This window comes from Colius striatus, chromosome 4 (genome assembly GCF_028858725.1).
Source record: "Colius striatus isolate bColStr4 chromosome 4, bColStr4.1.hap1, whole genome shotgun sequence".
NCBI classification, from domain to species: Eukaryota; Metazoa; Chordata; class Aves; order Coliiformes; family Coliidae; genus Colius; species Colius striatus.
In genome coordinates, this window is record NC_084762.1 from 63,048,055 (window position 1) to 63,074,621 (window position 26,567).

Genomic DNA, 26,567 nt, shown 5'->3' on the forward strand with positions numbered 1-26,567 from the left:
CCTCAGCCATTCATAATTTTTGATCTCAATGATTTTCTGATGCCAAATTAAGGCTCTCAACATGTAAAGTCTTTCTTTCACTAACAGGACTGCAATCATCTACCTGACCGCATACTTTCTTGCAATCTGTAGAAGAGCAGTTTCTTTGGGGCAGAGGAAGGAAGTAGCAAACATACACACTACTCCACAAATGCACATAAACATGTTTTGTCTCAGTCATGGTCACATGAGTTTCATTTCCTTTAGAAACCACACCAAAAATGAGGAGGGTAGGGAACATGCATAAATGCATAGCTATCAAATTCATTTATTCTCACACCTTTTTATCTCTCACCTACTTACTTTCTCAGTAATTTTTGGTCAGTCTTCCCTGCTACACTGCACTAATCAAAGAGAAGCTTGGGAAACATTTTGGCATCCATGTAATTCTTGTAAAAACACCAGGAAGTATAATCCTCTCAAAACAGGGATCCTAGGGAACTAGGGAAGCAGTATTTTGGCTTTTTACCAACCATTTTACAGCAAAGGTAATTAGTAAGTTATATACCATTGTAAGCAACACCAGTGCAAATCCAGCTTCCCTCACTGCTTGCTCTCTCTTCTAATGATGCCAAGATCGTGACAGGCTTACTTAGCATGGTTATTGTTTCCAATTTCAAACCCTTATATTTAATTAGAAGTTTCAGCTCTAGATGATCTATCTTAAACAGTCAAACAAACCAAAAATAGTCCAATCCCATTACTTCACACCCCTGCTCCCCCCGCCCCCCCATCACTACAGCAACAATGCATTGAAAACACTTCAGGAGGTTTTTGTCTTGAATGGCTGAAATCTAGGAAGTACATATAATAAGCTACTTTTGAAATAAATTACACTGAATAACATATGCTTCAGTAATAGTAAGTGTTCAGATCCTGGTCAGTCTTTTCATATCAAGACATAATTCTATGTACCAGGAGTAAGTGTCTGTGACAGAAGATATGTATATTAGGTACAGTTTTCCATCACCTAACAAACTGGAAGACCTGCTCCTCTGTCTGACAAGAAGCTTACTGCCTTTTTGGACCAAGAAGTACTAGATGTTTGCAACTGCTTTTAAAATTTTATATAATACATAATTACACATATTCACTGTACACCACCACCCTGGAATTCCAAGCTTTGCATTCAAATGTTGAAAGAACAGTTAAAAAGATTGGGACGGTGATCTGCACCTCAATACTCCTTTTCAAGTACCAACATGAAATGATAACTAATGAAAAATTCCAAATATTATTAATACAGGAAAATATGTCCAGCTTTGACAACCAACACAGCCATGGAATAAACACTTCCATCTTCAGTAGCTGCTAAAGCAAACACTCTTTTACAGGCTTTGACAGAGAACAGAATTCATTTCCCTTTTACAGCTGCACTGCTTCAAAGTCAGTTAAATATCAATGTGACAGTCTTACTTGCAAGACCTCAGACATTTACCATATTATCTTAGCTGGACATGAGCAGAAAGCAGAGACTGTGAAGACAGAGAAGAGCGAGGGGAGAAAGTCAAGATTGTTTTTCTTAAACACCTTATGAAGTGTTCACCTTAGTTTTTTGCTAGAGTGTTATTTTTCTTGTTTATTTATTCTGTATTTAAAGACCCGGCTAGTACAAACATAGCACAGGTCTGAAGGCAAAAAGTTCACTAGGATAAGCTTACCAACTTCTCACTCTGCAATACAGTGTACTCCTACAAATGAAACTGCACTGACTGATTATCAACACTTACAAATCATATGTAACTAGCCATCACTCTGTTTTCTTGTTAATATCTAGAAGACACACTGTTTAAGTTCTTATCCTAATTTTTGCCACCAACTTTTCTGTACAATCCTCAACTCACAAGACCATCATGAGGTTTAACATATATTAATTTCACACAGAGCAACAGGCACGATACTAAGTACTTAACAGTAAGCAGGAAGGAACATTGGCCAGATATCAAATCAACCCTAACAATGCATATAGGTCACTAAATAGACACCAGACAACTGTAGCAGCCATTTGCAAAAAAGCAGTCAACAGTGTTTCCTGAGATTCCATAGAAAGCTGTCTGCCGACATGATGGGGGTTCTGCTTACTTCCAGATGTTTAATTGCATTAAAATAACATAATAATTTATCAATCCATGTTCTTACTACTGCTGAGGGCCAATTCTATGAAGTTCAACAGGGCCAAGTGCTGAGTCCTGCACGTGGGCCACAACAACCCCATGCAACGCTACAGGCTTGGGGATAAGTTGCTGGAAAACTGTTCTGCAGAAAAAGAAACTGGGGGTGCTAATCGACAGACAGCTTAATATGAGCCAGCAGTGTGCCTAGGTGGCCAAGAAGGCCAATGGCATCCTGGCTGTATCAGAAATAGTGTGGCCGGCAGGACCAGAGAAGTAATTGTGCCCCTGTACTCAGTGCTGGTGAAGCCACAGCTCAAGTCCTCTATTTAGTTTTAGGCCTCTGACTACATGAAGGACATTGAGGTTTTGAAGTGTGTCCAGAGACAGGCAATGAAGCTGATGAAGGGTCTGGAGAATAAGTCTTTGAAAGATGTGTAGATGAGATGCTTAGGGACGTGGTTTAGCAATGGGCTTGACAGTGCTACGTTTGAGGTTGGACTTGATAATCTTAAAGGTCTTTTCCAGCTGAAAGAATTCTATGATTCTATGCTTCTATGTAAATTAACACATGCTATCTTATCTTATCTTTCTCTTATTTGAACCCTTGCTTCGGACCAAGCTGAAATTTTTGAGAAAGTCCAATGACTTGTGTCATACAACTTGGCAAAACATGTAAAAGTTTATATTCAGGAAATCTCCATGTCTCAGCTAATGAGAGCCTGAACCATCTTTCACCTTCTGAAGGGTCACCTAAGAGTTAAAGGAGAGACAAATCAAGATGCACTTAATCTACCAATAATAAAATCACTTTCCTTCACACTTGATAGCAGCTCCAATCTAAAAATTTCTAATTATTTTACAGTAATCTTTTTTATTTGAGGTTTCTGTCTAGACATTGCCTGGGTGAACTCTCATACTCCTCTACTACAGCTGGAATCAGAAGACCTTTCAGTTTATATATCCTCTCTAGGAAAAAGGAGAGAAGCATACCAAGAACTCCCCATTAGAAGCTTTTTTACTTCTACATCTTGAATCTATCCTTTTTCAAACAGCTCAAATGAATGACCCACAGGGCATACTGCGTAAGTTGACCAGTGGGCCAGACTCAGTGGATGAGCTGGCCTGCAATTCTACCTACCCTGGGGAGACGAGTGGGTTTTGTTAAAGCATTTAATTGTTACAATTTTAAGGTTTGGAGGGTTGCAGAGTTTTTTTGATTCGGTGCTGCTGTGCCCTCCTTCCTCCAGCACCACTATTTTTAGTAACCAACAAATGCGTAACTGAAGGACCTCTCCTATCACACAGGAAGATAGCCATGTTGAAGTGGCAAAGTAGCCCAACTCGTGCATACTAGCAATTCTTCAGATAGAGGCTTGTGAGCCTAGCCCTGCTTGCTTCTTGCTGCAACTAGCACTTCGTTATACTCACTTTAATGCAGTAGACAGAAGAAGGGTGTTTTTGCCTTTGTAAACAAACCTCTGACATATCTGCATATTTTCTATTTTTATAATCCTTATTGCGCTATGTTCTTTACATCTCTGTGATCTCTGTCAGCTCCTAGAAAGCAAAGGAAAACTTTCACGTCCCAAAAATTTCCATCCCCTACATGTGTACAAAACTGACAACTGTTCTTTTTTCTATTATTTCCTCCCAAAATTGCAAGTCCTCAGACCTGGTCAAGACATAGATTTCCATAGCTACAACCAACTTCAAAAATATGCTGCAATATATTGATAAATAAAACAAAAAAATTATTACAAATTTATATACATGGAACTGTACAAGAATAATCATCACTGTGTTCTTAGAAGAAAAAAAAGAACAGGACAAGACAAAATTCTCAGAAGTATCAGTAAATAATGTTAAATATGCAATTCAAATAATGTATAGCCACAGTTACTCAAACCTGAAATCTTAGGTAAAATACACACACGTGGTATGTGACAAACTGGCAATGGAAAGCTCTGCAGGACAGGCTATGCTCAGAGCAGTGCTGGAGCTGAGCCCACAACTAATTTCAAAACCAATATCAAAAAGTCTTGTGAAATTTCTCAGTATATGCAAAGCACACTGCATAGCTTATCTCCAATACTCCTGAAGAGACGCTAAGTGCTGTTAAAATGATGTATTATGCTAAGCTTTTCATTGTATTAATTTATACCCTATGACATCACAAACTATAGATGTTTAAAAATTCAATTTCATTTGCAAGACAGAGAAATATGTAACCAGCTAAAAATATGCGTAGGTATGTTATATGGCTTTTAAAGGTGAACTGTGGCTGAAAAATTTATAACAGCAATATGCAGAGCATATCAACATAAAATAGACTGAAAAGTGAAATGTTGAAGTGAATTCATTATTAACTGAAACCTTGCCTTTACTCCCTCCAATTCAAGTTACTAATTAACTGCCAAATACTTCCTTTATGTATGACACAGCACAAAACATTTGAGTACTTGTATTGCAATACTCTGCAAATTAATTTTAAAGGTTTTGGCAGGATAAATGTTACATGCATAAACTTGCAAAATATTCAAGTTACTTCTTTGTCTACTCAAAAAGCAGAACTTCTCCGTTCAGTTCCACAGTCATGTGAGTGTCATTTAATAATCTATTTGGTTGTGAAAAAAAATAAAGATTGTTCTTGTTGGGGCACAAAACACATGCAGATAGAAGAAACACAAAAGAAAAACTTCTCCATGTATAAATAACACTGAAGACAAAAGAAATACTAAAACGCTGACCCCATCCTCCCCTAAGTAAAGAAGATTTTTTTCCCCTTACCCATCAGTGATATCAATCTTTACTTATATAGTTGATGGTAAGAAAAAAAACCAAAACAAAACAACTTTCAACCCCAAGATATATCTTATTTTTAAGACCCACTCATATAATCCCTTAGTCATCAGGTGACAATCCTAATTTAAAACAACAAATTTTCCCCTGTGGCTCCATTATAAGGTGATAGTTAGCACCTCTAGTAATTTAAAGACATCCCATTTTCCTTGAGGTTAACCAGACACCAAGTCAAAGTATTCCACAGAGGATTCAGAGCAGGCTTGACCCATCACTGAAGTGTTAAATTAGAATTTCAAAATACTAATTTCATAGTCATCCTCCACAAAGATAATTTTTAATTGTTCCTCTGTGAAACATGAAGTCAATACTCAATGCTTTATCTCATAATATAAGCAGACAAAAATACTACTAACTCAAAACAGTCTAGGTCAATTGTTTAATAAAATAGCCATTGCTCCAATATTAATAGGCAGGTTCTCTACCATTTTTTACAATTTCAGTATGAATTCATGACATAGGTAGACAGAAGAAGGCATTTTGTTTCTATTTTAGTAAATTAAATACATAAATAGACAATCTACAAACACCAATGAATCTGACTTCTGCATATGAATAAAATAACAAGAGTTGACCCTATTTTATAGGAAAGTGAGAGACTTACTCAAGTGACTTGTTTAGTACTTCTGACAAACCTGGCACCGAAAAGTGAGCTCCTGGCTCTCTAGCACAAGGAGCACCATCCCTGTTGCTACCCATGGAAGATTATTCCCATGGGTATAATTATAGGGCAATTTCCATCACATGCAAGGGTGAACATTTCAGTCCTCAAATTCTACAAATGATCACTGTCACTTTATGTGTTATTGTTGATTAAACAACAAAAACAGTTGTCCAAGGCAACAATTTTTGTAGCTGACCCTCAGCCAGCCTAAATAAATCTTTTTAACTGCCTGTTCAACAAAACAAAAGAACAGCAGAAACTTGGCATAGTAAGAACTACAGAGCCCACCACCAGCATGGCATAAGAGAGGCTGATCTTACCCAGTACCCTGAACAAAACAACAGGACAGAACTAAAAGCTGCTAATACAATCAGTAAAAATTACAAGCTGGAAACAGACACACAGAGAAAGACACCCACAGATTTTCATGTATTAAAAATTAAATTTAAAATTCTCACATTGTGGCAGGTATGTGCCCTCAAAGAAAACCATGGTGCATTACTTTATTCTGCTCCTCAAGACACTGTCTGCATAAGAAAACACCAGTTCCCTTTTACTGACTTCCTTCCTTGCTAGCAATAAGCAAAATCAGCTAAAAACCTGTAAAACGGTTTTGTCTTTAAATTCAGCTTATGCAGGTGAGAAATATTTTCAATTATCAGAAAAAGGTTTGACCCATTATTGGATTTTACATTTTCATCTTTCCTGTGTTGCCAGTTAGCTCAACATTTCTGCAAGAAACCCTTCTATTTCCCTTCTCAGAATCTCATCTCTCTAAAAAGTCCCTCCTCCCCCAAGGAAATTCTAAAGGCAGGCTCACTGTCTTCCTTTCTCAGCTTCTGCAATACAACTTGAGTAAAAATTACACAAGTGTAACAGAAGAGAGTACAGCTCATTATGAAAAAGTTACTGCTATGCCTATACAACGATCTTTCCACAACATCAGAACAGTAAGAACAGCCCCTAAACCTTGTCAACAGTAAGAAAAGTTATGCATATGGCCCTTTCCACTAAAACACAAAATACTCACTAGTGGTTTTAAATTTTTAAGAGTTTATTTCTACCTTTGCTGGTTCACTTTTTTTTTTTTAAACTCTTTTGCTCTGAGAGATATAAATATGAATAATTTCAATTTGTTCAAGTTTCCAGAATTCATCAGTTTAACATGGTAAAACACACTGACTTTATCAAAAGATTTGAAAAAAAAAAAGATGGTATGCACAGTGGCAACCATGTGAAATTTTAATTTGTGGTATATCTTTGTAGTCAAATGTATCCACTTAATTATGGACAATGATATCTCTGATACAAAGAACAGAGCTGTCTAACAGATTTTTCATTTCAGCCACTGAGGAGGAAAAAAATACATATCTTAAAACTGTATCAAGTCACGCAAACACTTAATGCCCTTGTTTCAGATAGCTTACCCTACTTTGACATGAAGTTAGCCATCTCAAAAGCATTAAGAGCATTCACAAGGGGATCTAATTGCTAAATATATCTGTGAATGTATACCTTAGCTTCCTTTGCAGTACCTTGTCTGAGAAGAAAACCTTACGAGTAGCAGACAAGCAAATGCAATCTATAAAAGTGAGTGAGTGAAGAAACAACTGTCCTTTACTGTAGGGCACACACAACAGATAGGGCACTCTCTGCTAAACACAGGAAATTCAGTTCTCCAACCATGAATTAAGCTGTCCTGACCCAAAACTTTGCTCCTCCTTTGGTGCTGCCTGTGAGCTTTCAACAACAGCAGAGGTAGAGGAGAATGGACTATCCCAAAGCTTTATCAGATTGTACCAGAAGATCACAATGCACAAAACACTTCTTCTGGAAGCTGGGGGTGGAAGGAAATAGATCAGAAATTGATCGATGAAGCAAACAGAGGTAGGAGGCAACTTTGATAACTACTGTTACTGGAACCTAGATCGGCAGCAGCAGGTTGTGACTTATTTTTGGCTTCTGTTTCTGCAGTACCTAAACCAGGACCAGAACACCATACACATGGTTCCAAGCTGGTATTAAAAAAAATAAAAAGAAACAAAAATGTGAATCAGATATGCTATACACACAGTATATTTGACTCTAACCAACAGAAGCAGAAAATTAATAGAACAAATCCATGTTAAAACTTCAGATTCTGGCACATATCCTATGGTGTACAGTAGTGGTGGTAGAGTGCTTGCAATGTGACAGCAGTAGCATAGCTTGTGATGTTTCATATAAAATGGCCTAGTTTTGGATGGTCTTGGGTTGTTTGGGGTTTTTTTTCCACTTTTGTGGACTTGGGTTAGATATGTTTTATGTGGCAACCACAGTTTTACGCAATAGACTGACATGTACTGATTTCTAAAAATATGTCAGAGTTCATCTCAAATTTGGATAATGACAAAAGAGTGAGCTCACAAGACAGGTAAGACTTAAATCACAGTCAGGGACAAGGAATACTGCTAGTACATCAAGCTTCAAGTACCATCAGCCACACATAAACCCTTTTCCATTGCATAATACAATCTTGAAGTCACATACTCTTAACTCCAGACAGAAAAAGTTTTACAGGAGTCTGTTCAGCAGGACTGAGCAATGAAAACACAGTTAACCAGAATTTACAAAGAGAAGCCAAGCAAAAAAAAAAAACCACACAACTAAAAGGCCACAAAAATTACCCCAAGTGAAATTTCATGTGTGCTAGCCACTTACTTTTAGATAAATGTAGATGGTTTTATCCCGTTTTAAAATGCTACTGAGCTGTGGCACCACACAATAGTTTCAAGCTTACAACATGAACAAAGAAATGTAGGAGACATCACACACGTTTATGGCAGTGAAACAGCTACCTAGAGATTGAAGGACAACCAATGAAAAAATAGATCTTTAATTCTAGGTGTTACTTGTAAGGATGATGATTCAAAGTTTAAGTGACTATATCCCAATATAAGCAAAAAAAGAACAGGCTGAAAAAGCATGAATGGAAATATTTTAACTCCCTCTGACACTACTGCAGTTTCCTCCAAGGATGAACTGATTTGCAACACCTGCTAGAAAACTATTTTCTCAGTTCTAATTTTAAGTATTCCTAGATTGCCTGTTGCTGTCATTTTGAAAGATATATGGTTTGGTATATACAAACCATTGTACTTTAACAAACTGGGATTTTTAAAGGAATAAAAGTACTAACCTTGAAAAAAGGGAAGAAAAAAGTACCATAAAAACAGAGATGTTGAAACAGGAGAACAGAGCACATTCTTCATTTATCATGGCCACAGGTGTAAACAGAATTTTACCAATGCATTCACACACTGGCAAATATTGTGTACACAGGAGTGCCAGTATCCATTTTTGCTTGTGTTGAGATAGAGGAAGATACTGTAAAACATTTTGTATAATTAGAGACCTTCATGATGATACTGTAAAATCCACCAGTATTTCTAATTCTAATAATACTTAATTTTTTAATATCTGAAACCTTTCATGTGATTTTTTTTTTTTCAACAAAGCTTGTTTTAAAAAGAAAACCTGAGATTTCTTGCCAGGCCAGTTAATATAAAGGTAAATTAATCAGATGGAAACACACTGTGCCACACTTTATATTAATCATCTGCAAATTCACTTACTATTCTAGTCACATAAGTCTTCTGAGCATAACAGCATTGTGACATTATAAAAATTCAGCCCCTCTAATGTACAGAAATATCCATGAACCTCAAATTATTGTACTATAATGCTGTCAAATAAACAGACTACTGGAATTCAATTTCCAGAAAGCCAAGGCAAAACATACTGGCCTTAATCTGAAAAACCAGTGTCATTTTCAAGACCTGTATTTAATTAATACTATTTACTGTCAAGAGACAAGCCAGCAAAATATTTCATTCTTCCCAATTCAGGGGCTAAAGGCAGGCCCAGAGGAAAATCTGCCCCAGCAAATGCATCTCGTCTTCTTTGATGATGCAAGTGCTCAGTTGTCCTGTTCTTGACCCCTCTAGAATTCCCAGGCTCCAATACTGGCAGCACAATGTTATCAATCTATATTTAAAATATATATTGATTTTCCAGGGATGATAATGACAGCTATTTCTTCTGCAAATGCATATATACTATACCTTTGGCCATATAAAAAGGCTCCTATCAAGGTAAGAAATGACAAGATCTTAGCAAAGCCCATTACTAAGTCAAAAACCAATATTTAAGAAATGAGTAAAAATCAAGTTAGCAATCTCATTTCCTAAATATGTTTTATTTATCTCATTGAAACTGAAATGTTAAAAATAATCTTCCAGGATATAGCTACATACAAAAGGCAAGCTTCAATCAATTGAATTACAGTGTTTTCAACAGACCTGGGTATATTCAAATTTTGGTTCCATCAGTTCGGTTCACCAACAGAGCACTCCATTTAAATCCATTCACAATAATTAATGAGTCTTACACATTTAAGAATTATTTACATCTGATTTATAATAAATTTAAATGCTGTGGCCTCAAAAACTATGAAAGTTTTCTAAAACTGCTTTCATTTCTAACAAATCTAGTTTTGCTAGTTGCAAGCCTGATGAGATTTCTCTCTACAATACTATCAATTTTCATCTAGTTTAAAAGGAATGGATTATATTACATTTGCGTCCATGGCAGCCCTTCTACAAAATAAAACCTCAGGATTTCTATAAGCTTCCATTTCAGATTTTAGGGGATTAAAAAAAAAAACATCTGTGGGGTGCAACTGTATAAATTTTAATAGCTGCTCATTTCTCAACACTTCTGTTCTCATTGTACCACCCACACAGAACTTCACTCTCAGATTAGGAGTATCATTTTAAAGCTGATTGCATTAAATTTGCTGTAATCAAGCATCCACTTTCATAGGCATCTTTATAGGCAATTCATATTAACTAATGTCGCTACTGAATGAGAGTGACTGAAAACATAAAAATTTGATCATATTTCATGCAAAACACAAATTCTCAATGTCAAAGTCCAAGAATGGAACACGTTTCCTTTATTTATCATAAACCGATTCAACATAGATTAAATATCATTCACAGATCTCTCTGCCAATAAGACCTGAACCAGTAAAGATTATCTATACCTGTATTTTATTTCAAGTATTTCAGAAACACAACTCCTAAGTGAATCAAAGCACTCTGACTCCAGAGCTCTAGGTAGGCACCATCTCAGCCCAGCTTTGCATGCTGATAGAAATGAGCTCTCTCTTACTCAGAGTTGATACTTGGTTCCTCACTTGCATCCTTGAACTAATACCAAAGGCTCTTAAAACTCATTTCAATATAAGGTGCTCTGTTTTCAGTATTGCACTTTTTTTTTTTCTAACAGCGCTCCCTTTACACACACATGTATTAGGAGGACACAGTCAAAAATGAGGTCTCTGTCAGAATTTTCTTTATCTACTACTGCTGTAAACAACAATAAGGAGTACTATAACTCAGAACGAACAGACAAACAAATATTTTCAATCTATCACACTTGACACTAACTACAACACAAACGCCAATGCAATCACTACAAAGTTAGATTGAAACAGACTCTCTAGATCTAGAGTGACAGAAAACAGATTTCTCTAATCTGCAGGGTTTTTTGCTGAGAAACATTCCTTGCAAAGCAAACTATTTCTTGGGGAAAAAAAAAAAAAAAAAGAAAAACCAAATGTTTTGAGAGAAAAATTTTAGACTGAGAGCTGAAGTCAGCATTTTTATCTGTTTTGTTGTTTTGTTTGGGTTTTTTTTTTGAAACTAAAGTCTAAACTTCTCACTATCTTTAATTGCAGGGCTTTTTCGTGGCATGCAGTAACTATTTCCCACCATCCCAGACACCAGCGTTCCAAGGGAGTAGCCATAAATTCTGTCATTTCCATTATTTCTTACTAGTTCATAAACACATATTCTAAAGCCAGTCTAAGACTCACATTTTTATCCATTCTATCATACAAAAACAGATACAGTAAGCGTTAAGCAGTAGTTTCACTTTACAAAAAACTTATTACAGCAGCAGAAGGGCTAAATGCACACAACGTCAGTCACAGTGGTGGTACAGTCTTAGAACACACAGTCAAACTCAACATCTATTCCACAAGCAACTCCAGTCAAGAGTCAAGGCCAAGATTTCTTAAATGAATCTCAAACTGATACATCCTTCAGACACTCTATAATTTCAGTATAACTTCAGATAGGTGTACTGGTTAAAACAGCTACAGCTCTCTGACCTTATGATGGAGAAGTCGAACATCTGAGTATGTTGAACAATAGGACTGAAACTCTTGACGCATTTAGAATTCAATGGAAGAATTTCCAAGTATTCAAAGAAACCAAAATTTGAAACTATTCCTTGTCTTACAAAGCCTACTTTTGCTGAGCTGTGTCACATACATATAGATAACTACATGCTTCAGAGCAAAAGGATATTTTGAGTGGACAGCTACCTCTCTACTTCATTCTTGCCTTCTAAATCCCTTTCAGGATATCCATTTTTTACAGCATTTTCATCCTCCCTGTCATCATCACCACAGATTTCATAGCAAATAAGTGATCAAAACTTTTAATAAGACACAAATATTTAACTTTCCAAGCACAGCAACTATATTTTATTCAGTATCTGTTAACAGTACTAGATTACTTTCTGGCATGGTAACAACCACATTTATAATTTTGGTGCAAAATGTAGCAACACTAAGCAGGACAAAGGTTTGGGGTTTTTTTCCCTGACATATATTAATTAGGAAAAAGGTAACTATTATGCAAATTGCTTTTTATTTTAATATTTACCTTTTTCACTATTTACCTAATGTATTCATTTAATAGAAAACTTACAATTGAGACAACTGAACGCATACTACCAATGTGACAACAAAATTTCACATTCTCTTTGGACAATTTTGCCAGTGACATTTTTCTCTTGATTCACATATCTAACTCTATTATGAGTCTTATTCACTAGGAAAAAAAAAAAAAAGATATTCTTACTACTTCATTTTATAAAAACAATCTGCTTAAATGATCGCAAAAGCAGTTTATTATTGAGAAGACCTGCACAAGCACATTATTGAGATCATTACGCAGTCCAGATAAGTAGTGTAAATAAATAATATATTTTAAGTAATAAGTGTAAGTAATATGTGACTGAGCATTTTCAAGTTAATATAATATATAAACAAACTATTAACCAGTATTATAAACTTCATTGAACACAATGAACTACAAAGTGTTTTATCAGAGCAGCCAACGGAAAAAGTACGAGAAAAAAAAAAAAACAACAAAACAGAAGCAATAGAAAGCATCTTAATCTGTTTTCATTCACTGATGCTAGAAAATTCAGTAAGTCTAAAGAAAAGCACTGTTAAGTTTGAAAAAATTGCTCAACATAATTAACAAAAGAGGAAATTATACTTGATGTGGACATACATAATTCTACCCATAAATGGTTGGCATTTTATAGTTATCCCCCAAGCAAATAAAAATCTTTTCAGCAACTAAAAATCTTTTCATCAGGCTCATCTTCCACCTCTATTTAGTATGCAAGCCTCAAAAATACTTATTTGTGACCTTAATAAGTTACTCTATGTGTTAAAAGACCACATTTATTCATGAGTACCCTGAAAAGTTTCTTGCATAAAAACTCAAATGCATATTTGTAAAAGATTTATACCAAGTGAGTATATTGATATACTAAACGTACCTAAAGTAAAACCACAGCATTTATACTCTGCTTTCTTTCACTGCACTACAAACTATTATTAGTCTGCATTTAAACAACCCACAGGGGTCCCTTTTCCTACTTCTCAGTGGTATTATCCCTTCTTGTGCGTGGAGTTAAACAGACACAGCACTGCCTGATGGAGTCATCAGACAGTAATTCTTGAGCAACAAGCAGTTTAAGTCATCAGCTTCATTATACCAATTTCAACCCTCAATTTAAGTAATTTATTAGTGCAGATAGTTGGATGGAAAAGCATGTATTATTCCATACTCAACCTTTGCCATAAGGTAGACCATAATCAGCACATTTGAAAAATGTCAGTTCCTTAGTTACAGTATAAAATACCAAACTTAAAGTGAAAGAATATCATGTGTTGATCCCTTCAGCGTTTCTCAGCAGAGTCATTCCTGTTCCTGGCACTAAAGCAAGTTCTCTGTTTCCATAACCAGTCTGGGCATTAGTCTTGAAACTTTCTAAAATGTTCATATTTTAAGTCACTGTAAAATAACATACATTACTTTAAACCAAGGCTTGTTCTGCTGCATCCACACAATCAATTTCAGACATCTCACACTGAATTCCCCAGTGAAGAAAACAAAACTGTAAACACAGTAGGATATAGATAACTCACCAAGACTCAGTGAGGCAGGCAACAATTTCTATGGGCTGTGTGTGTTGGGGGCCTCACTGCTCAGATACATCTCAAGCATGCTAGGGAAAAAAAAAAAAAAAAGAGAGAAAAATGTTAGTCTTTTTTTTGGAGACAGGCATATCAAAAAATACAATGCTTAGCACATCCAGTTTTAAGCATAACACAATGAGGGCAACAAACTTTGCAGAGCATTATCTGCTTTTCCAGACATAACTACAATCCCCTTCTAGTTGCATAATCACACCAGGCACACCGCTTCCTTTCTACCTGCTGCAAATTCATAGTGATAGCAACTAAGATGTTTACATTAACTTACACAGTACACAGCCCTTATTATTACAAAGTAATCTGTGGGAACTCTCTGTGAAAGTGGCTGGTTCCTTTTTTGGTTGACTGCTTGGCTGATTGACTTTATAACACATTAGTTTCAAATCTCTAAAAGGAGAAACTGACATTCTTATAAAATGTCTGTCAACCATTACTAAAAGTTGTACATTGGGAAGCATGTTTCTCTTCTGAATCTCCATCTACAGTATTTCTGACCCCAGTGTCAAGTATCAGTGGACAAAATGAACAGAAAGCTCTTCATTAGTATATAGCTTAAGAGTCCAGTAGAGCAGAGGACAGATTGCACAGCAACACACATTTCTTGAGGGAAGAAGAACATGCCACTACCCACACAAATATTATACCTGCATTTCTAATTGCAGGTCAAATTGTAAAATGTATGTAAGCAAACTATCAAAGGAGTTTTCTACCTTCTCATTCTGACAAATAAAAAGAACATAAAGAAAATTAAAGATGCATTACAATATTCTTCAATGAGGAAAACAACCCATACTAATTATGCCTCAAGAGAAATGGAATTTAGAAACAACTTCATTTTTTCTACCATCTCATAGAAATCTTCACACAGACTCTGCTTAAGTTTCCATCACAGGCAGGATACCACCACAGCAACGGGTTGTTCAAAGCCACTAACAGAGAAGTATTCTTACATAAAATGCATACACAGAAGATAAGACTACATTAGAAAGGAAGGGAAGGAGATTGAGGGGTCGTCTTAGTAACATTTATAAATATCTAAAGGGTGAGTGTCAGGAGGTTGGGACATCCCTGTTTTCTATAGTGGATAGCAACAGGACAAGGGGTAATGAGATGAAGCTGGAACACAAAAAGTTCTTCCCCTGACTTCACAGCCCTTTACATCTTTGTTTTCCATTCACGTACAGTCATTTCCAGTGCAAAGGGACATTTAAATATAAGAAAAAGCTATTCCACTGTGAGGGTGACGGAGCAGTGGAACAGGCTGCCCAGAGGGGTTGTGGAGTCTCTTCAAGACCCACCTGGTCCTATGCAACCTGATCTAGGTGGACCTGCTTCTGCAGAGGGGTTGGGCTAGATGATCTCTAAAGGTCCTTTCCAACCCCTACCATTCTATGATTCTATGATTATTTTCCCTGGAATGCCCAAAAGGCACACAGGCCTACAGATAACAAACATGGGACTTCAAGTGGATTCTCACTGACAGAATGTCTTGGGTTCATATAGAGCTGGCTTTTTGCTTGCTAACAGAGTGAGGGGGCTGCAGCGCTGGTCCCTGTAAGCAGTTCTCAAAACATTCCCCAGCTCCAAGGCGGACCCACCTTCAGCCTGGCTGGGCCAATCTGATACCTCTGCCATCATCATTTAAGAAGGGAAATCTGAGCCGGTGGTACAAGATGGAGGTGACCACAGAGACCCCACAGTCAGAAAAGGCTGTTGACCCCTCTGCAACTCATACGAGAACACAAACTGTGCCCTTGCAATCCATGGAGGGCAATGGCAGGACTGAGAGCCACCAACAGCTCTGTGTGAGTACATCCGGATGGGCGGGAGACTGTGTGAAGAGGCAGCCGTGGCACAGGCTGTGCTGGAGAGCCTGCAGGCTGCAGAGCAGACCCACACAGGAGGTAGAGACAAACTGCAGGCCTCTGGATGAACACAGGTCAGAGTGGCCTGTGCAGGGCTGCTGGGTGTGTGAGGGACCAGGTGCTGGAGCAAGGAGAACCAGTGAGGAGTCTGCCTGCCTTGAGAGACAAACAGCAGGAGCCATCACGAATAGACTGACTGAAACTCATATTCCTTGTCCCCCAAGCTGTTCAGAGAGTGGAGATAAAGACTGCAGGATCAGGGCTCTCTGAGCCCAGGAAGAGGAGACAGGTGGGGGTTGTGCTCTTCATCACTCTATTACTCTGTGGTGTTTTCTGTTTGTTACAGTTTTGGGGTTTTATGGGTTTGGTTGATGGTGGACTATAATTTCTGTTTTCTTCTCCAAATTGAGTAGTCTTGTCTTGCTTTGCTTGGGACCATAAGTGGCAACTGAGCCCTCCTCATCCTTACTACTCTACTACCATTTTGTTTCTTGATAACAAGTGTGACTGTCTACTGGTATTTTTGTACTGCTGATTTATCTTTGGGTTCCACCTCCTGATCTACATGGCCTCCAGTACAGCAGCTCAGAGAGTCTGTATGAGTAACATGGCACCTGACCATTATGCTGTGGCCCACAGGGCAACAGCGGAAATAAAAAGGTTTGCCAATTTTAATTTGTTCTATTCATAAAACATTGGCATTTTCAAACAGTATTATTATTAAATATATTACAGTTTCAAAGGAGAAGCACTACCTCCAAAATACTACTAATGAGATCTCTCTTTCCAGCTATAACCCTTGAATTACACAGCAACTACTGACAAGCTTATGTACCTGAATAGATGTATAATCTGGTATATTCCAGATTTATTCCTCTAACTGAAACTAGACTGTCAGTGAAGAAAAGTGATGAATAATGAAATTATCTATCGGTTTTCAAGCTTTTTTTTCAACCCCTTTTTTAAGCTTGAAATGAAGGAGAGACAACTTTGCAAAAGGCAATGCTCGTACCCACACAAGTTCCCACAGGAATCAGGGGGTTCTTGGGATTCCACTCTAAACTCAAAGAGAAACCACACTTGCATAAAGCCAGCTTTCTCAGTAACACAATGTCATAAATGGTGAAGGGCAAGGATCTACATGAAAGATTGGCCTCTGCATCAAACAATACATAAATTATCAGCATGGATTACAATATAAAAATGGAATACACCAAAAGCCATCATTCTCCACATTTACTATTTTCCAACACCACCATTCAATCCTCCATCCCATAAGGAGTAAAAGAAAACCATTTAAAGGTCAAATAACAACTAAAAGCAATTGATACAGCCCAGAATAAAACATCTTCCCCCGACTTCACAGCCCTTTACATCTTTGTTTTCCATTCATGTACAGTCATTTCCAGTGCAAAGGGACATTTAAATATAAGATTAAACTATTTTACTGTGAGGGTAATGGAGCATTGGAACAGGCTACCCAGAGGGGTTGTGGAGCCTCCTTCGTAGGAGATCTTCAAGACCCACCTGGATACATTCCTATGCGATCTAGGTGGACCTGCTTCTGCAGAGGGGTTGGACTAGATGATCTCTAAAGGTCCTTTCCAACCGCTACCATTCTATGATTCCAGGTAGCCAAAATGTGTTACCTCCTCACCTCATAAAAACAAGTTGTGAACAAAATACTGAACATCATCTCTATAAATTACAGTTCAGATAAGAGGGAATAAATGACTACCATTTTCAGACATACTTCCATTCTCTACAGTGTGCAAGTGAATGTGCACATACAGCCTTCCGTTTCCTTCATTCTTAGATTGAGAAGATGCACCACAAATGATCTCGCTGTTGTGTAGTCAAGACTAATTTCACACATAATTGTAGCAAGAAAATAGTATGAGGCCTTGCTTAAAATGTCAGTATCTTTGTATCAAAGTCACGATTCTTAAAAAAACCCAAAACATGCACATAAAATAAGGAAAAGTATGTTTAGACTGTAAATGCCAACACAAATTGGCAAGCACTTTAAAAAAAAAAAGGTGTAAACTACGTTATTAGAGCTACATTTTATAGCAAGTATCAACAGGTTAACTTTTAAGATTAAGTCAAGTATTCTGCACACTTTCAACAAATTAGTACATTTCTCATTGTATTTTTTTTAAAAATAGATTCACAAAGGTTTAGACTTGAAGAGCTTTTCTCCTTCAGAATATAATTAAAATTGATAAAATAAATATTTATCTGTACACACTCATAATCTTCCTTCACAAAGAATCTATTTTAGGAAATTAATAGAACAGAAGGAAGATACTGCTCATATCTCTGGAGACCAAGGTACAAATTTGTATAAGGGTAGCAAGTGAAATTAGTTGACAATAATCACATTTCTTTCTGGAAATAACCTCAGCAGTTGGTCAGCAAGTCCTGACATAATTTTGAAATAGTAAAGAATAAGAACTGAAGAGTTTCCTTGTGAACTCAAAGCATGGTGGAAGAAGTATGAAGAAAAGTAATCACCCACTCTACAGTGCGGAAATCTGAACTCTCACTTGCACAAGTATTAAAACATATGGCCTTAGGTTTCTGGCTGGCTGTTTTTTTAAAAAAAAATATTCCATCACATAGGCATACAATGAATTTCTAAGTTCATACAAATACCTATAATAAAAGTGTCAGTATATACTATCAAATTTACTCATAGGCAGACTTTCCTCCATCCTCACAAAGTTTTCTTTTTAAATGCAATTTAGTACCTCCTACATAATCTGTGAGGTATAAGTAGGTGACTTACTGTATTGTTTTTAATTGTACTGTTTTCTTCAAAATCCATGGGCAAGGCTCATTAGAGATCAATACTGGCAGCAATGAAAAAGTAAATCCATTCACACACAGATGAATTACAGCATGGGCAGAGGAGGAGTAAAATTCCATAATAATTCTGACCTAACAAGTAAAATGTTATTTCACTTTCCATGCTCATTCTTCAATCCCAGACTTTTCCACTGAGGCAGCCTATAAAGCAGCCAATTGTGATACGCCGACTATAAATCCTACCAGAGAGCAACAATATGTTCTTACATAGCTCACTAAAAAAGCATCAAAATAGCAACTCTCAGTCATCACTGCATCAGATATATGTTCTCACTACGTCCCAGGATCGAAACACACACATGCCCTCCTTCACCTAGAAGCTCATGCAATCCATAACACCTAAAATTTAGAGATAAATTAACACATTTGGTAGATATTTTAATTAATTTGTCACCTATACTCTCTGTCCCTTCATTAATACATTGTTTCCATATAACATGGAGTATTTTAGTGAAATACAAGTTATCCTTTCCAAACAGCAAGTAATTTCTTGAAGTTTAAAAACAAACAGAAAAATGTAATTAGGCTTTACAGAGGGCACTACATCTCAGCTGTGAAAAGCAAATGCACATTACAAGGAGGCTTCTGAATATCTAGGTAATGGGAGCATGCTCTCAGAAAGACTGAGATTTACTATCAGTTATAACTGCTAAAATGAGAGCAAAGCAAGAATATCTGCCAGTAACTATATTAATGGGAGATTGTTACAGAAGCCATTTAAGGAAATGCAAGACTTGGAATGGTACAATGATGCAGCTGCAGAAGAGAAAAAAAAAGTGTGTATTGTTAATATGTTGTTGTATAGCTTCAGACATTTAAATTAATGAACTAATTTCAAACTTCAAAATGCCAAGCAATCCAGTGACCATACACTTTCCATAGGAATTGTGTCTATTTATTTCCATAAAACTCTTCAGTGAAATTTCCATTAGTCTTTGACTTGAATAACATGCAATTTCCATAGAACAAGACTGACAAATCATAAACAGCAACAAAATGGAATGCAGTATACATCCATCACGTTCAAGATTATTTTTCAAACTATTCATCAACTCAAAATGATTGTATAAAAATCAGCAGAAGTATGCCAAATGCTTGGGAAACACTGTTCTAGGTAAGAGGCAAACACAGGACTGAATAGAAGTAATTTCTTCCACTTATTTTATTTTCATCATGTAAATACTGTTTCTGCATACTCACGGTGACAAAATAGCTTTGTTTCAAAACTGTTTAAAAAAATTCCCTGGTTTTGGGAGGGTGTTTTGCTTTTTACTTCATTTTTAATTGTGTCCTAAATTGATTAAACTATAGATGCTGTCATTTTTCTTGTGTCCCTTCTTGGTATGTTTTGAAAAGGCTAAGCTACTGAATCATTAAAAACAGGGAGTGTTTGCATAACGTAAATACTGCTGACAAACTGCTAAGGGTAGCACTGGTAAGACGCCTTAGTAATATGTAACCACTGATGTAATTATCATTACTGCTCCAAGTTGCCATTTCACAAATATGTATGTCTGTTCAAAATGTTATTCCAACACAGAGCAGGAGTCCTGGCAACTGTATTTATTCCCTAAAATCTTAAAATATTATCAAAATATTATAATAAATACATGAAATGTATGTTATCTAAGCTCGCTTGTCCTGACGGGTAAAAGTCAAAGAATACTTCTGTAAGGTTTAAATTCCCAAGAGAAGAGCTCGGATCCTGTCTGCAAGCACACAATGGAATCACAGCTGACGATGCACATCTTTTTCTGGATGTCTCCATATGCTCAGGAGGGTTTTCCCCCCTCCCTCCTGTTTCTCCCTCTCTGCCTCCTTTGCTCCCAAGCATTACATTGAAGAATTTGTCATTATCTGCCACCAGCAGCATGAGAATGTTTTAACAACTTAAAAAAAAAAAAAAAAAAAGTAGCACAATGCACTTCACCTCACTTAAAAATAAAAATAAGGGATCCTGCCAGAGTAATCGTCTGTACCTAATTAACTAATAGTAGAAAATGGGTGGACAAACGGATGCTGTAATACGCCTTCATGAAGTAAATATCGTTACTCTGCTCTTAAATGTCGTGTTCATGCAGAAGACTATATACTACAACATATTTAACCTCTGACCTCTGAAGACAAACATGGAAGTAAAAGAATACTGAGCATTTTAATGCCAGCAAGAACACTGACAAAATGCATGGAATTTGTTAAATACTTTATACCTACTTGCATATGAACGGCATTGTTTAGAGAGGCTAACCATAACAAGCACAAGAAAATAAACGAAGTGGAAAGAAAATGTGGAAAGAGCAGTTTTCATTTAGCATTCCCTGCCTCCAATGCACAAAACTAATAGCGCTCAGCAGACAAAGAGAGTTGAGTTACGTTTACACTTGAATTTGGTACCAGTCTTTAGTTTGGCTTTTTCTTTTAAATGAACTGACAGCATCCTCAAGGCTTGGACCTCATAATTCTGGTGTCAGGTTCTAGAGAAACTCCAGCTGAGTGCAGAAGTCCAGATTTTGCCAATGAGACAGTGACATCAGCAACAAAGGCAAGAAGCAGAAGACAGTAGGCACTGTAGCAGCAGCTGGCTCGCTCACTGACTTTGTTCTTCCTGCTGCAAAAAACCTGGGCTCCCTGCAGATGGGCTGGCTCTTACTGGGTTTTTTTGAGGTTAGAGGGAAAGTTGGTAATGTCAACACTACAGACAGCTTACATGTCTCTTTAAACAGAGCCGTTCAGCCTTCTAATGAGCAAGCTACATCCTAAATGATTATGAAAACATAAACATTATTCTTAAATCATTAACTTTGCCTTCAGAGCTCCAGTTTAATGCAAAACAGTACAGTATATGTGAGTAAATCCCTAGTATTTTCTAATTTTTCCACCAGAAACAATCTTCATTTTCTCTGCCAAGTAATGTGGCTCCAATTTAACAAGTTACACTGAGCGGCCTTATTCCAAAAGTATCAATTTTAATAGCAATAAATGTCTTGAGTTTTAAATTTAGCACTGACACCACCAGGACTCACATCAAGGAACACAAGTTTTACACATCTAGTAAAGCAGTGTCTTCAGACAGCACAGAGATATGGACAACACACATCATACATGGATCCCCTCCCTAGTAAAGACCATAAGAATGAGAAAGTACAAAGTTGAGAAACATGCAGGTTTGATGTGAAATTCAGAGCACGGTGTCTGGAAAAAAACCCTAAAAACTACACCACGTTTATCAAGCCTTTATTGCATAAATGCTCACCAAAACAAAATACAAACACATTAAAAATGATGTGATTCTTCAAGTATTTACGTGATGTTAAAAAAATGACCCTGCTTTAGAAAGCTGCTCTCAATATTTCTGAGGGTTCAGTCCATGACAAAGTATTTTCTTCAAGACTGTAGATGATCAAGACTGGCTACAAACATGAAGTCCATCACAGCACTTCTAATAAACTTAAGAATTAACCACTTATGGGTAATTTACATTTTTCGTTATCTCATGTGACACACAAGAACAGATTCCCATGTTCCAGTCCCCACGTAGCTGGATCACAAATGCCACAATAAGGGACACAAATGCATGAGTGTCTATATTTATCTCCATACATGCAAGTGTGTACCTGCAAGTACACACAAGTCTGGTCTATCCTATTTGTGACACCATCACTGATGTCCTCAAGTGAATGTCCTGAAAAGTACGTAGGAGGTGCAGAACCTACACCAACTGCGATAAAAGAGCAGTTTCCATCCACAGCTGCTCGTAAGCAAACAAGAGTCCCACTTTGGGCAAGAATAGTTTTGGTATGACATTCATGATGGTGTGCAATGTTGTCATTTCTCTGAGAGCATCTAAGACTGAGGTGGAGTAGCAGCTCCCTGCCTTTAGGCACTCCCAGAGGACATCCCCATGAGAGGAGCTCACCAGGTGACCCAGCACTGCTACCAGGTTGTAAGGAGCCTTGAAATTAACTAGCTAGAGTTGATTTTGTAGTTAAGTACATAAAAAACCAAAGGCATAAAAACCAAATGACTGCCTTTTCCCACCAAGGCATCAAACTAAGAACACAAACACAAAAAAATATCAACCCAACCCATGAAATCAACACAAAAACTGCCTTAAGTAAAAAGACTGGCAGCCTTTAAACAACAGAGCTCTGCTGTAACTGTCATAGCCAGATACTACAACGCTTAGCTCAAACTATACTTATATACCTTTAAAACATTACCAGTTCAGTTCTGAAGCCAATTCACCTGCTTCCTACTACTGTGGAAGAAAAAAAGGAAGATACATAAAAAACCAAATTGATTAGTACTGAACGAGCAGGCTTTTCTCCTTTAACAAGGGGACTCCTTCCTAGCTGAATTACAAGTCTGTTTAGACTGTGGGCTCCTGCATATGCAATTTTCGGACTGAAGTATGTAAGGCTAACGTAAACTAAGATTTAAATATTGTTATTTCTCAATAACTACTACCAGTGACCTTCCTGCTTTTCCCCTGTCCCTTTCTTCACCCCCAGTCTTTTTTTGCCGAGCTCTCGGGCAGGTTTCCTGCAGACAAACTCCCGGGCCTGAACGCCCGTTTCTGGAAACAGCATGTGATTCCCGGGCTGGCGGGGGGGGACGAAACGCTCAGGCCCAGGCGGAGGCGAAGGAACGAGGGGCAGTGAGGGAGAGGGACGAGGCTCCAGTTACACCTCGCCCAGGAGCCGGCGAGGAGCGCGGCGGCAGCGCAGTCCCCGCGGAGCCAGCGGCGCACACACCGCCCCCCGTGGAGCCGGGGCGCGGTTGAGCCGGGGCGCCTCCACGGAGGCGGACATCTCTCCACCCCTCCCCCGCTCCCCCACGCGTGGCGGCCCACTCCCGGCGGAGGCGGCCGCGGGGCCGTCCGCCCGCACGCGCCACCGCCGCCTTGCGCGCAGCCCCGCGGCCGCCGCCCGCGGTAGGAAAGCGGGAGCGAGCGGCGACGCCCGCCCCGTCAGCGGCACCCGCCCAGGGACCCCAGCCCCGCGCCCAGCCGGCTGCCATCCTCCCTTCCCTCTTCTCTCCCCTCCCCGCCCCGCGCACACACACGCAGACACACGGCACTGCGGCGGCCGGGCCCCCACCCCTCCCCGGGCAGCGGGGAGGCGGCGGCGGCCGGGCGCCCCGGGGCTGCGCTCGCACGCAGCTGTTCCGCCGCGGCCTGCCTGCGCGGCTGCGGCGCCCCGCCGCTCGCCCCCGCGCTCCGACCCGGCTCTGCGCGGCGCGCACACGCAGGCGCAGCCCCCGCGCAGAAAGTTAGAGAAGTTGCCCGCTTTGCCCCCGCCTTCCCCACGCGTCTCCTGCGGGCGCGGAGCGGCGACGGAGCACCCTGGCCCTGGCGAAGTGCGTAGGGAAGAAGATACAGGGCGCCGCGGCCCCTGCCCGGCGCGGGGAAGGAGGCGGCCGCCTCGGCCCCACGGAGGAAAAACGGAGCAGCCCCCACCCTTGCGCACCAAGCCGTTGTCAGCCGGGAAAGGGGAGGGGGTGAACACCGCCCTGCTTCCCAAATCACCCTTTTGTCAACGGAGAGAGACCCTCCCTCAAGTTTCCTTGTCGGTGTGAGCTGAGGGGCGAGGGGGAAAAAAAATGTCCTGAACAATCCTTTGAAAATTGCCCTCCGCACGCCAGTCGCCCCATCCTCCCCCAACACGAGCAGGGCAGGACAGCCCCCTGCCCTCCAGATCAGTACCGCAGCACACCTCGCGTCCCCGGACTTTCTCCCCCGGCCAGGGGCGCGGAGAGGCAGCACCCGACCTCCGCCTGGCCTGGGCGCAGGAAACCAACCCCCTCGGCCTGGCAGGGTGGGGGTGCCGCTTCCCCCCCACACCTCCTCCCTCCGCCGAAACGGACGTCCCAGGGAAGTAAACCCGCGCCCCTCACGCAGAGCCCCGAGGGGGCGAGCACGATGCCCCAACGACGGGCGGCCCTTCAGACCCCCACCCCCCAGCTCCCCTTGTGGTTCCCCACGGAGGGGACCGCCGTCCCCGCCCCGCTTCCCCCCGCCGCCGGCGCGGGGGAAGCCGCCTCGCCTGGCCGCGGTGCCGCCCGCCAACACCGCCCTTCCGCGCACCGGCGCGGCCCCGGGCGTCCCCCCGGCATTACACAAGGCGGCCGGGGAGGCGCGGGGGGCTCGGGCACACCCCCCCGCCACGCCGGGGCCGAGGGGGCGTGTGAGAGCCGTTACCGGGGTCAGTGCCGTCTCTCGCCGCTGCCGCCGCGGCTGCCGCCGGCGCTGACCTTCGCTTTGTAAGATGAAGCTGAAGCCGGGACTGCGGCCGCCATGTTCCCGTTTTAATAACTGCCTGCTTGTTTATTTCAATGGAGACCCTCCCACCACTCGCCCTCCTCCTCCCCTTCTACCCAGCGGAGGGCTGGACGGGGAGGAGGCGGGGGGAGGCACAAGTCACTCCCCCCTGCCCCCGGGCACGGCAGCAGCGGCCGTGCCGTGGGCTGGGGCGGGGGGAGGCCGGGCCGGGAGGGCGGCAGAGCGGCGGGGCCCAGGTTCGGGTCGCCGCCGCTCCGGGCTGATGCCGGAGCGCGGGGCTACCCCGCTCCCCGCCCGCAGGGACAATGGCAGCCGCCCCGCTCGCTCGCAGCCCTGCGCGGCGCTCCCGGGAGCCGCCTCCGCGGCACCCACACGACGGAAAAAGGGGAAGGGAGGAAAGGAAGGGGGAAAAAAAAAAGTCTTTCGTCCTCCGAAGGCGAGCTTTTAAGGGTGGCCCTTTGCTGTTCGCCCTCGGAAAAACGTCCCTCTCAAGTGGGATCGGAGCGAGCAGCCCATATTCACAGACAACAGGGAGGCGAGAGGAACTGTCTTATTTCCTTTCTTTGCTCCCGAAAAAAAAGAAAAGAAGAAAGGAAACATGCTGAAAATCGTGTCACAAATACACAGCATCAACTGTATCTTGCTCACAGGAATGAGGGAATGAAGATGCAAGCTTTTCCTGGGTTGGCAGAGTGAATACCCGAGTTAAAAATTATTAAGGGCTGGAGAGTGATTGTTAAACATTGCCCTTTAGTTCAAGAAGCAGTCCTATCTTAAAAGACTTACGTTCTCACGTAATGGAGAGCTGTACTCTTAGACACAGTAACAATTGTTATTTTTGACATTTTCTCACATGGGTGTGCAGCTCTGAGTTTTACTGCACCTATCCAGAAATTATACATTGTTACTGGTGCTATGGCTAACTCTGCATGCAATTAGGCTTGTCAAATACTTTTTTGATCATAAGTCTTGTTTTTCATACGGTTGCATTTGCCCTACTGTACTGCATACAATTTTCCATACTAATATATCTGATTCCATTTTTTAAAGCTTTTTCCTTTCATGGGGCAAAAATAGTTCAGTTGTTTGTCCAAACAAATTAAAGGAAAATGGTCTTTCCCACTATGCTCCCCATGTTAAAACATTATTTGCAACCAAGTCCCTGAAAACTTCTAATATTTTCCTCTTCTGGAGAAAAATCTCAATTATAGGAGGGATAACCATCAGAAATTTATGTGAATTTGCTTCCAGTAGGAAATGGAACTGGAGGGATTGTAGTTCATGTATGCCCAGTTAGAGCTTTGATGCTAAATTAACCAGAGAACTTACCTATATTAAATGCCACAGTTTCAGGTGAAATGCTTTTGTCATCTCCAGGAGACAAGTGGACATGCAACAGCTGGAGAGGACAACCTTTCTCAGTGTCCCTCCTCACCGGTTCTACTTGGCAAAGAGATTACTGCATCTT

The 26,567-nt window shown here is 40.1% G+C and overlaps 1 protein-coding gene across 2 annotated transcripts in view; it reads right to left on the reverse strand.

Moving 5' to 3' along the window:
* Nucleotides 1–25,128, reverse strand: part of NCOA2 (nuclear receptor coactivator 2) — a 196,106-nt gene extending 170,978 nt beyond the window's left edge. The window contains exons 1-2 of one of the 2 annotated variants that reach the window (XM_061994944.1): nt 25,019–25,128; nt 14,015–14,094 (exon numbers count right to left, since the gene is read on the reverse strand). The gene's annotated coding sequence lies outside the window, so the exon portion shown is untranslated. The remainder of the gene's footprint in view (nt 1–14,014; nt 14,095–25,018) is intronic. The other variant, XM_061994945.1, reaches the window with a different exon arrangement.
* Between the last annotated feature and the right edge of the window lie 1,439 nt (nt 25,129–26,567).